The following is an 11,835-nucleotide window of genomic DNA, read 5'->3' on the forward strand; positions in this document are numbered from 1 at the left end:
TTTACAGGAGTCGCCTGTAGTTTGCTTAAAGGACCTGAGCCCCCTGCTCCTCTCTGCACTTAATACTCATGGAAGGCTTTGCGATATCCAAAGTCTGTGGGTTTTGTTTGTTTTGTTTTTTAACCTCTCTAATGACACACTGCAATTTGAGCGATTGATTTCACGCACCATGTGATGAAATCGTATCTGTTTACATACACGTCTCTGATAGTGTGGAAAATCAGGACTTGTTTTACTTTTCAGTGATTTAACTGCACATCCTTCATGCTGAAACTGTGGCTGGTATATATAATGGCTTCATGATGTGTGACTTTTTTAAAGTGCATGTACCTTTTGGATGTACTGTATACAAACTTTCCTTTTCCTCTTTTCTTTCACGCACCATGCAACAGTATTTCACCTCATGGAACTTCTTGCCAAAGAATTTCGATATTCACTGCACAAGAGATGGATTCTTAACGTGTGTATTTATTTTTTTACACAACAATGCACATTATGTGGGGTTTTTATACATAATATAAACAGTCATGCGGCTGACGCTTTGGATGCACCCACAACTCAAATATCGCAAGATCAAGTACAACGACAGTGCAATTGTTCGAGGTGTTGTCACGTTTATGGAAACAACACTCGTGATTCGTCAATGGTATTTTTTCACACAAATGAGGATAGGAGTCGGAATAGTTCATGATTTTTAAGACAATGAATGATGACTTGCCAAAAATGCATGTAAGTAACGTATGCAACAATATGAAATGTGAATTTTTGTCAATCCAATAACACTTTTCATTGTAAGTTTGCAATGATTATACTGGATGTATCTGAATGAATCCTTGCAAAGGAGAAAAAAAAAAGAAGAAGAAATTGTTAATAAATTCAGAGCTGTGCAAATGCTATTAGCTATAGGAAAACTTGGTCTTAGATTTGTCTGTGGTTTCTCCTGTGTGATTGTGTGTTAAACTTCTGGTAATCTTTAATCTGTAAGCTCTGCACTGATGGTGGAAGGGAATGAAAAAAAAAAAGTACATATACATATATCTATATAGCCATAGAGGGCGTTGTTTCTGTCAGTGAGTCCATGATCCCATCGTGTAGATGAAGTAAAGGATTCCACGACTTGACCTCTGCATGTCAAATGTCCAGCAACTGTCCTGACGGCACGAACTTGAGTTAAACAGATCTCCGCTTCATTCTGCATCATCCAGGGGAGAAAGAGTGAGAGACAGAGAGAAAAAAAAAGATCTTTTTGGTCATGAATACAGTAGCTATACATTGTACTGGGTGGGACATGATAAAAACATGCATAAGTTTGCCCAAGACAATAATTCACTGCAAAGCAATGTGACTGCCGGTAATAATATGCATTATTTTGTACATGCACATGTATTTCATAACCCGTGAAATCAGCGCATTACTCATTCTTCTGTTGCTGGACGCTACGATAATTACGTTTTGGTTGTTAGCCTATTCTTGTTTAGACTGTATGAAATATCAATTTGAGTGAGTATATAAACATGTAAATATACTGGATACGTGTAGTACTATCAGCAAAGATGATGAAGTGCCGCGCTGCGCGGCGCTCTATCATCTTTGGTATTAGTGGACACAGTGTGTATCACACACACACACACACACACACACACACACACACACACACACACACACACACACACGCACACGCACACACACACAAGAGGAAGGGTCGACGGCAACAGATAGGGTGAATAGGGCTGAAAAGGTATGAATATAATGTCCTCTTGAATAGATATATAAATTATACGAGGTTAGACAGTCTGCTAAATCGGCGATCGGTAATAATAGGTATCTCGTGGCACCATTTGATATTGAAGCCATAAAGAGAAAATTAGTGCACGATAAGTTTGCTAGGATCAAGGTGCCCCATGGCATGTGGAACTCTCTGCCAATCCAACTTACGAATTGTGACATCGATACCTTCAAACCTGAACTGAACACCTATCTTTTCCAGCAACTTTCTTGATGTGAATGATAATTATGTGACACAAAAAGGGAACCGGGCGCCTTTAATGTCCTTTACAGGCGAGTGACGCTACATAAGTGTTGTTCTTCATCATCATTTTCATCATCATCATCATCACCATCATCATCATCATAAAAATCGTCCATGTCGTATAACTTCCCGCCCAAGGACATAATGATGGGAAAGAGGCGAGACCATCACCCGTCATCATCATCATCATCATCATCATTATCATCATCATCATCATCATCATCATCATCATCACATCGTGTCGTAACTTCCCACCCATGGACATAATGATGGGAAAGAGGCGAGACCATTACCCATCATCATCCTCATCATCATCGTCATCATCATCATCATCCTCATTCTCATCAACATCATCATCATCACATCATGTCGTAACTTCCCGCCCATGGACATAATGATGGAAAGAGGCGAGACCATTACCCGTCATTATCCTCATCATCATCATCATCATCCTCATCATCCTCATCATCCTCATCATCTTCATCATCATCATTCTCATCATCATCATCATCACATCGTGTCGTAACTTCCCGCCCATGGACATAATGATGGGAAAGAGGCGAGACCATCACCCGTCATCATCCTCTTTATCACCATCATCATCATCATCATCATCATCATCACATCGTGTCGTAACTTCCCGCCCATGCGATGGACATAATGATGGGAAAGAGGCGAGACCATTACCCGTCATCATCCTCATCGTCATCATTATCATCATAATCATCCTCGTCATCATTATCATCACATCGTGTCGTAACTTCCCGCCCATGGACATAGTGATGGGAAAGAGGCGAGACCATCACCCGTCATCATCATCATCTTCATCATCATCCTCATCTTCATCATCACCATCATCATCACTACATCGTGTCGTAACTTCCCGCCCATGGACATGATGATGGGAAAGAGGCGAGACAATCACCCGGCATCATCCTCCGAACCCAAGCCGCGATAAACTGGAAACCCACCGTGCAGTGCGTTTTTCAGATTTCTCACTTGAATTACTAGTAGTCATGCGCCTTTACACGGGACTTTCTTAATTGGAGCTTGTCACGGACCCTTCAGCCAGCTGCGATGATATCTTCACTTTTTCTTGGCCTCAGAAAATCTTTGTATCGTCATCATTTTTCTCGTGATAAGTTTGCAAGGATCAAAATAAACTGGTAATGACGATAACAAGATTGTTATATTCGTCCTTACGAAGCCCTTGATATTAAAAAACACAGTTGACGTTGTACTGTCTTTGTTTTAGTGCTATTCACAAAATATTAATCATGTCATACACAAATAATTGGAGTTGTGAGGAGACAAAGTCATCACCTTATTTGTGTAATCCTTTACAAGATTATGTTTGCGACCACAAGCACTATTTTGTGAAAACACGTGTAACTGTAACATTTAATAACTTTACATTTTCATGTCCAATATATTCCACTTGATTGAACTTTTTACCATCTGTATGTTTGATTTCACTCCGTTCATACGAGTCGTCTCGACCAACTAAAATAATATCGATCATACTGAGAAAATGTACATCATGTCATAGTCTATATTTTGTCTTCATGATTGCAAAGAAACACATGTTTGTATAAATTAATTATACTTTATACACACACCTCCCTGATGAATATTCATACGAACAATCGTCGTCAGCGATGCTACTTCTTCCTCATTTGATGCGCACACACGAGGAAGGGGGCGGTGAATCCTACACCGAAGAAAGTAGTCATGACCGCGAGTAGCCGCCATTTATTCTTGGTCTGAAAGGGTACCGTCTGTTCAACGAGAGAAACAGCAAAGAAAGACGCCGTGTAACTCTCCGAAATAATCCCCCATCGTTTCATAAGTTACACACAGCAAGTTATATTATGACAACACGTTTACATCCATTTTGTTGTTGTTTATGCTGCTGCTGCTGTTGTATGCGTTTAGGTTTTGAACATAATAATATTCGTCGCTACATTAGGAATTGCTAATTTGCTATACGTTATTGTAATCAGTCGTAGAACTCCGATGAGTATGACATAATATAGCCATACTGTTGTGTACACATACATGTTTTGAACATGTTTCTCTCACATCAAAATCTATCATCGTGTAATCAATTATAGAACCACTAGTGAGTATATCAACGTAGCCGTGTTTGTTTTATTATCGTTCACGTTTTGGACATGTTTATCATTGCCATCACCATCCATCATCTTCATGCGACTATTTTTGCATAATTATACTGTATGTTTAAATATGTTCCGTGCTCTGATCATATAATTAAATTTTCATTTATCTGTTGGATATAATCATCTTCTAATTGTTTGCTTGTTTTCCTGAACTTTTATTCTCATTTCGTCTTGTTCAAACCAAAGTTTAGGAAGTACGAATGACGCTATTACATCAGTACGTCCCGCCCCCTTTTACATTCAGAACAGGATAGGGACATTTTTGTGAACTTTGCAAACCATATAAAATGGCTTTTTAAAAATCTGAGTCAAAATTAAACGGTCTACTTGAACAACTTTCCAACTATATGACAGTTTCATAATAGCAACGTGGTATTACCTTTGCGACATAACAGAGTATCGTATATAACTTGACCTTTGATCTTTCGAGGGTTATACAAGACTTATTCATTCAGTCACCCTGCATTATCAATGAAAACAATTTTTGAAAGAATAATGTAGGCCCTATTCTGGTTGTTTCTCTCCCCCTTTTTTTTTAGTATTAGTTCTTTTTTAATACCTCACTGTCATACGAGTGCTAATCTGTTTTTGAATACGATCATGCATGTCACAGATCGCCATTGTGATGACAACTTACATGAACTTTATTTTGCTGGCGTCGTGGTATAATGAACATAAAGAGCAGCATGCAGCGTTGTTTATAATTACTTGCAAACGCTTCTAATCACACCATATTAGTTGAATACATTCCTTGTGGCCATGCAGTATAGACACATCAGAAGTTCACTGTTCTCAAACATGTGATTCGTTGCTCAAGGGTTTTGCAAGATGGTATCCTATACGATGTGTAAAGTCAAGGTATGATAAACTTTTCATGAACTTTAGAACGTGTCATGAAATAATGCAAGACTTCACAGACAAGTCAAGCATTAATAGCTTGCGTTTCCATTATAATAATGTGTCGCCATTATAATTTTGATATGGCAAAGGGGCTATCGTTATTCCTTATTACTCAAAGTGCAAAAAAAAAACTTATTCATAGAAACATCAATATTCATGCAATGAGCAAGAAATGGATTTGACAATCCCCGTGTAATACTTTACGCCCAATATCTGTGATCTATAAGATTGTTTTTAGAGTTCTGCATTACACAGCCATCGTTCTCTGTGGCCCGCAAAAAGGAGATTGCTGACAATCTTGTCAAAATAATAGAAAAAAATGAAAATGGAATAGTGACAATACAATTAATCGTCACAAATAAGGTGAAGTGACCTTTTCGTTATTTTTAAAACAGAAATTCATAAAATGCACAAAACTGATACACCACACACACATAACTATGTGCATGCGTTATGTACATTATATCATGTAATTATAGGGCCTATATTCTATAACATAGGGATCATAATTTATATATATATATATATATATATATATATATATATATATATATATATACATTTATATACACATATAATATTCTATGCCCTTGAGAGAGATACACGTGGCGTTCAATTAGCGACAACTTTTCCGCAAAGAAGAATTCTTTTAGCAAAGAGAACGATTTGACTTGGCTCTTAGCGAAATAATTGGCCTAAAATTCAAAGCCATTTGAATACTGAACACTTACGCTGCCTGGCCCCGTACCATAGTCGTGACCTAACCTGGCGCGCGAAGTGCCGAACGAACGCCTGATCATGAACGTACCGAGTCTGGAGAGCGCCATTTTGATTTGGGTCTCTTTCACGTACGCCGCCGACGGACCGGGTCGTGTGCGAAGGGGAGAGTAGGAAGATAGAGCTCACGGGCAAAAGATATAAAGCGCTGATCGGATGGTTGTGACAGGCGGATGGGGGTTGATGGGGGTTGGGGGTACAGGGGAGAGGGATATTGGAACGGGGAATTCAAAGATGGTATTCTATAGTGATGGGGAATAGGAAGAGTACTAGTGTCGTGACAGACTTCTGATTCCGTTCAGCATTATGCATGGTGTAGGCCTTTACACACAGAATCAAAGTATTTTGACATTAACGGTTTCAAGGAAATGATGTGATCCATTGATTGACGATTCGGAAGGCCCTAAAAAAGTTATCTGCAACAATGTTTCACATGTTTTTTTTACGATGTTTTGACAATCTATCTCACAGCGATGCTGTGATGATAACGTTTTAAATATCAGAGTATTAACTTCTGAGCCAAACAGAATCTCCAGCGAAGCGGGTTTCGATGGTGGCATCACAGCGAGGTAAGAATGGGAGGAATGAAATGATATTCCTCCTCGCCTCGCTGGCACCCCCATGGCGCGGAGGCTACCAGCTACGCCCCAACTCGCCGAGAGGATTTTGTCAACACACCGTGGTATCGGCTTACAGTCTCGATGGCGTCCAAAGATGCTTTGCATTTTGAACTATGGACCTTAGCAAACACGGGATATGATTATGAATGTTTATATCCGCTAAGGAGTAAAGAAACTCAATTGCACTCCTGTACTACGCGGCCTATCTTAAGTCACCAAGCGAAGTTGCTATACCTCGAAAGCGGACAGGAAGGCAACAGATATTTGTTTCGATCATTCCTTGTGTGAAAAACATGCCTTTCCCGCAAGAAAATAATTTATGTCGTTTTTCCTGTATACAAATGCATGGGCATTCGCAGTGTAAAAAAAATGTATACAGTACTTGAAAACGTTATGTTTTATACCTCTTCCAGGCTCAACACACACACACACACACACAACCGTATACATCCACAGGACACAATCGGTACCAGCCTGCATCTGATCATCCCATATAAGGCGAACGTATATGATGTGCGTTTGTCCTGTAACCATGACAACTTCATTGTGATATGACATTGCATTTGGTACTTCTGTGTTTGGTGCCCTGCAGCACATCGGGGGTCTTCTAACAGTTTTGAACTGATAGACCCGTTTGCCAGGGTACTAGTATTCATGTCGTTCATTGCTGGCCTTTCCCAACAGCCAGAAACGTGTCCGAGACTTACCCGACATGGCAACGACTACGAAGTAATATCAAGTACATGTACACTGAAATGTTAGATCTAGCGAGAAAATTAGACTTGAATACCTTGCTTTTTGTTTTTTGGTTTTGATTTTAGTTCACAAGGGAAAACGGACATTTGAAAAAAAATAAAACCCCGGGTTAGAACAGTAATTGAGTCAAACTATGTAAAAGTACGATGGGACATTTTGAGACGTGGTCACTAATACACGTTGGCGCAATATAAGTCATAGTTATTATAATTGTTATCATTATCATTATCATTATTATTATTATTATTATTATTATTATTATTATTATTATTATTGTTATTATTATTATTATTATTATTACACTCTAAAAAAGAAAAGGGTAAATCAGCGTTTTAAAAGGGGCGAGGAGTGACAGCGTTTTAAAACTGTTGTTTTCACCCCTTTTCTTACTTATCTAGCACATCTAACTGTTGGATTCAGCTGGATAAAAGGGTGAATACAACATTTTAAAAACGCTGTCACTCCTCGCCCCTTTTAAATGTTGATTTACCCTTTTCTCTTTAAGAGTGTATCATCATCACCATCAATTAGTCTTCTCTATGAAGGGTAGCCTCTTCAGTGTTGCGACTGCTCTACCAGAGGGCCCTGCCCAGTGGCGTATCTAGGGAAAACAGCGCCCGGGGCAAGCGCGAAAATTACGCCCCTAAATTCTGAAAAAGTGTTCAACCCCAACCCCATCCCGGTATAGGGACTTTAAAAAAAGTCCACATGATATGCTTTTTCAAGCACCTAAAAGGGGTCTTTTGAGGGTGATTTAAATGAAATAAATTTTGATGAATTTTGGCGAGCGAGCGCAGCGAGTGAGCCGAACATTTTTGTATTTCAGCTGACAAAACATGGGATTCTTGTCATTTTTTGCTTATTAAATCTTACAATTCTAATCAAGATATAGTGACGGCCTTATAGATAACGATTTATACCAACAAACTAAGGACTTGAAAAAATACTCTCAATTAGTATGCGCGAGTGAAGCGAAATTTGTATATTTCTGCGTCATCATCACGTTTTGTTCTTATCTTTTTTTGATAAATTTTGGCAAGCGAGCGCAGCGAGGGAGCCGAAAATTGTTGTATTTCAGCTGACAAAACATGGGATTCTTGTCATTTTTTGCTTATTAAATCTTACAATTCTAATCAAGATATAGTGACGGCCTTATAGATAACGATTCATACCAACAAACTAAGGACTTGAAAAAAATACTCTCAATTAGTATACGCGAGTGAGCGGAAATTTGTATATTTCTGCGTCATCATCACGTTCTGTTCTTATCTTTCTTTTTGGATAAATTCTGGCAAGCGAGCGCAGCGAGCGAGCCGAAAATGTTTGTATTTCACCTTACAAACATGTCCTTTTTTTCTTTTTTGCTTATTAAATCTTACAATTCTAATCAAGATATAGTGACGGTCTGATTGATAACGATTCATACCAACAAACTGAGGACTTGAGAAATACTCTAAATTAGTATGCGCGAGTGAGCCGAAATTTGTATATTTCTGCGTCATCATCACGTTTTGTTCTTATCTTTTTTTTCTTTGTTAAATTTTGGCGAGCGAGCCGAAAATGTTTGTATTTCAGCTTACAAAACATGGAATTCGGAATTCTTGTGTGAACACAATAAACATTGTTATTTGTCCGCGTCATCATCATGTTTTGTTTTTATCTTGTTTGATTTGGTTTTCTGCCCCTCCCCCTTCTCCTTCCCCCCCCCCCTTCTTCCCTTCTTCTTCTTCTTTTTTTCGTTTTTTCGTTTTTTGCGCCCCCAAGGAGTGGCGCCCGGGGCACGTGCCCCCCTTGCCCCCCCCCCCCCCCCCAGATACGCCACTGGCCCTGCCACAGTGCCACTATCATTACCATAGCGTTGCCAGGTATAGTACCCATTTATAGGCCTTCACCTGGGGTTGAGATCAGAGACGGTGGGTAAAAACATCTTGTCGAAGGACGTAAGTACTGGGCGGGAATCGAACTCGCGTCCTCCGATTGGGAATCGAGAGTGACATCCACCCACTGCATCCACCATCCACTATGCCACAGCGCCCCCATGGTGAAGATTCTTAATCCTTTGTGTGCTCTGAATGCCGATTGGCGCAGAAAACACCATATTATGGTGCATGTATATGGCATTGTACACGTCTTTGTCCAGAGTCTCTACAACAGAAAGGGTTAAACAGGAGATCCAGTAGTTCAATCTTGATGTAGAATCCTGCCCGATGCGAACACTCATGGCCCTATAGTATGCTTTAACCCAAACATCCCCGTATAGATTCCCGTTAAGCATTAAAAATGCTGTCGAAATATCCCTTTCAGCCCTTCAATAGGTAATAGGCCTATAATATAATAATGTTGCTTTCAAAGTGACTAAAGTGAGAGGCCCTAAAGATCATCATTCTCAAGAACAATCAACGACGTCAACAACAACAACAACACACACACACACACACACACACACACACACACACACAAAACCCAAGCCCAAATAAAACCATCACAGCTTAAAGAGGAAATCCAGTCCAAATATAGGTTAGTATGATAAAAAAGAGTAAAATCTTACGAGTACAGCGGTAAAAATTTGACTGAAATCGGATGAAAAATAAGCAGTTATGACATTTTGAAGTTTGTTAATTTCTGCAAAACAGTTCTTGTACAGTGGATATGAATATGCAAATGAGGGAGCTGTAACCATGTCATACCCTCACAATTTTCCATTGATCGTGTACAAGAAAATGACGAAAATTCAATGTTTCTGTCATTGAAGTCTGAAACATGATGTTATTCCTGGTTGAATAACGTCAGAATAGTGATCAGTTAGATATACGAGGATTTGAGCCTGGGGCATAATTGCCTTTGAATGAAAAACTGGAAATTTCAAAATTTTATGTACAAACTATATCGTCAGTTGTGAGGGAATGACATGCTCACTTTGCTTTTTGCATATTCATATTGACTGTTCAAGAACTGTTTCCTCAAAAAATAACCAAACTTCAAAATGTCATAACTTCCTTATTTTTCATCCTATTTCAATCAAAATTATACCGTTGAACTCGTAATATTTTACTCTTTCTTGTTAGACTAACTTATATTTGGACTGGATTTCCCCTTTAAGGCCGTGTCACACCTTTCCGGGCAAGCCTTGCTGCGACTTGCGAAGAACAATTTTTACTACCCGGACGTCCTCGCAGATGACCCGTACATGACAGTACCTAGCACGTATCTCACACGTAGTCCCCGGAGGTGCGCACGAAAATCCTTTTTACCCGCAACCATGTTTAAGCCCTGTCTCACCTTTCCGGGCAAGCTACGCGGGCTTGTTGCGTGTGGGGATTTTCCAGCATACCGGACAATTTCTGAGGGCGGACAAGGATTTGGGCGAGTTTTGCATGTGTCTTACTTGCTGGACGCGTTTTACTTAAGTTCTACTTGCGGGTATTCTGTGTGACCTGCGTGCCAGGCGCGTGGGGGCTGACAACTCAGTGAAGGAATTCCTCTGAAGGAATGGCAGAAGTCCCACTGCACAGAATGTCATTATTTTGGCCGCACACGGGGACTGCGAAATACCTGCGTGGGAGTTACCTGCGAGATGCTGCCGCTAAGGGACTCATACTGGCGTTCTGCGTGGACCTCTGCAGGCAATCCCCGCGACTCACCCGGAAAAAGTTTTGGTCATGCTCAAAACTTGGCTGCGGGTAAATCGGACTTGCGTGCGCACCTCCGGGCAACTACGGGCGAGACACGCGCTAGGTATTGTCAGGTGCGGACCAACTGCTGAGAGCTCCCGGTAGCAAATTTGTTTCACCGCAAGTCAACCCGCAAAACTTCCCCGATACGGTATGACAAGGCTTTGAGCATGCTCAAAACTTGTTCCGAGTGAGTCGCAGGGGTTTGCCCACAGAGGTACACGCAGAACACCAGTAGGAGACCCTTACCGGCAGCACCTCGCATGCAACTCCAACGCAGGTACTTCGCAGTACCCGTAAGTCGCTCGTAACAGAAAACGGATCGGTTTCAAAGCTCTCACGCAGGTCACGCCGGCGGAATACACGCTAGTAGAAGGTAAGTACCACGCGTCTATCAGGTAAGACACAAGTGCGAAACTTGCAAACATTCTTGTCCGCCCGCAGAAAATTCTCCTGCGTGCTGGAAAATCCCTACTCGCAACAAGCCCGCGTATGTAGTTTGCCCGGAAAGGTGTGACACGGCCTTAAGTAACATTGAACCTTCATCTAAGGCTTCTAATACAGCCACCGGGAGGGCGCGTCATCTCAGGGCAGAACATTGAAGCAGGCAGCTATTAATTACAAGAACTTCGGGGATGGAAAATACTAGTACATAGTGAATTAAAAAGGGTATAAGAGGCCCTTCGAAGAGAGTTATAACTTCATGTGTAATAAGCACGCAAACAAGGGCACTGTGAATACTGAAATCATGTCCTTGATCTAAATACACGCCTCTTGATTCATTACCCGTGATGTCCATTACAGTATTGAAGTAAAGCCCCCCTCTCTTTCTCAAAAAAAAAAAAAAAAAGAAAGAAAGAAAGAATGATGATAATTGGTGCCTATATTGTAGGGGAGACACA

General features: G+C 40.5%; 1 long non-coding RNA gene across 1 annotated transcript; it reads right to left on the minus strand.

The window, feature by feature from the left end:
• Positions 1-448: 448 nt before the first annotated feature.
• LOC139711767 (uncharacterized) lies at positions 449-5,977 on the minus strand. Its single transcript, XR_011709536.1, has 3 exons — positions 5,841-5,977; positions 3,649-3,807; positions 449-1,192 (listed from the first exon to the last, which is right to left on the minus strand). It is a non-coding gene; the product is annotated as an uncharacterized lncRNA (long non-coding RNA).
• Positions 5,978-11,835: the final 5,858 nt, after the last annotated feature.

Source organism: Diadema antillarum, unplaced genomic scaffold (genome assembly GCF_040938485.1).
Source record: "Diadema antillarum isolate AM-2024a unplaced genomic scaffold, OU_Dant_1.0 seq00001698_RagTag, whole genome shotgun sequence".
NCBI lineage: Eukaryota > Metazoa > Echinodermata > Echinoidea > Diadematoida > Diadematidae > Diadema > Diadema antillarum.